The sequence below is a fragment of the Eurypyga helias genome, unplaced genomic scaffold (assembly GCF_000690775.1).
Source record: "Eurypyga helias isolate BGI_N326 unplaced genomic scaffold, ASM69077v1 scaffold25647, whole genome shotgun sequence".
NCBI classification, from domain to species: domain Eukaryota; kingdom Metazoa; phylum Chordata; class Aves; order Eurypygiformes; family Eurypygidae; genus Eurypyga; species Eurypyga helias.
Window position 1 is genome coordinate 5,753 of NW_010262712.1, and position 812 is coordinate 6,564.

Consider the following 812-nt stretch of genomic DNA (forward strand, 5'->3'; position numbering starts at 1 on the left):
GTGGGTATTGGGGGCCCAAGGTCGGCGAGGGATGGGACCCCACCACAGCTGATTTTCCTATGCCTCGTTCAGACGAGGCAGGCGCATCGTGACATCGGCCTGGGCGATTCCCAGGCTCGGCTGTAATCTGCCTTTGAAACTCCAGGATGCAAAGGCAAGGTTTTACTTGCAGGACCGCGTCCTTTTTTCCTGGGGCAGAAAGCAGCCTGCTTTCCTGTGGGATTTTGGCTCTGCTGAGTGATGGCTCCCCCTGCTGCCGGTGCCAGCGTTGGCTCTTGGCAGTTGTGTGGCAAAGGCCCCTTTGTCAAACGGGCTGGGACGAGGCCAGCCCGGTGCTGGGTGCCAGGCGCACAGGTCGTGCTCGCCCGGCCCTCCGAGAGCTCGGCTTGGCGCATTCCAGCTGCTGATGGGATTATCTGGGAGCTGGTGAGCGTGCCTGGGTGAAACCCAGGGTACAGTTTCTGCCCTGAAGAATTTATAATCCCACATAAAACCAGCGTGAGACAGAGGTTCTCCAAAATCTCCTTTTGCCTGGGGTGGGGACATGGTGAGGGAGCCCAGTGCCAGAGGGCCTGGCTGGCCGGGGCAGGAGCCGTGCTGCCGCTGATGGGATTATCTGGGAGCTGGTGAGCGTGCCTGGGTGAAACCCAGGGTACAGTTTCTGCCCTGAAGAATTTATAATCCCACATAAAACCAGCGTGAGACAGAGGTTCTCCAAAATCTCCTTTTGCCTGGGGTGGGGACATGGTGAGGGAGCCCAGTGCCAGAGGGCCTGGCTGGCCGGGGCAGGAGCCGTGCTGCCCACGGGGGGG

General features: G+C 60.3%; 1 protein-coding gene across 1 annotated transcript in view; it reads left to right on the plus strand.

The window, feature by feature from the left end:
• LOC104512733 (rho-related GTP-binding protein RhoC-like) overlaps positions 1-812 on the plus strand; it is a gene marked incomplete at its 3' end in the record, with an annotated part of 6,538 nt that overhangs the window by 4,829 nt on the left and 897 nt on the right. The window lies entirely within an intron of this gene.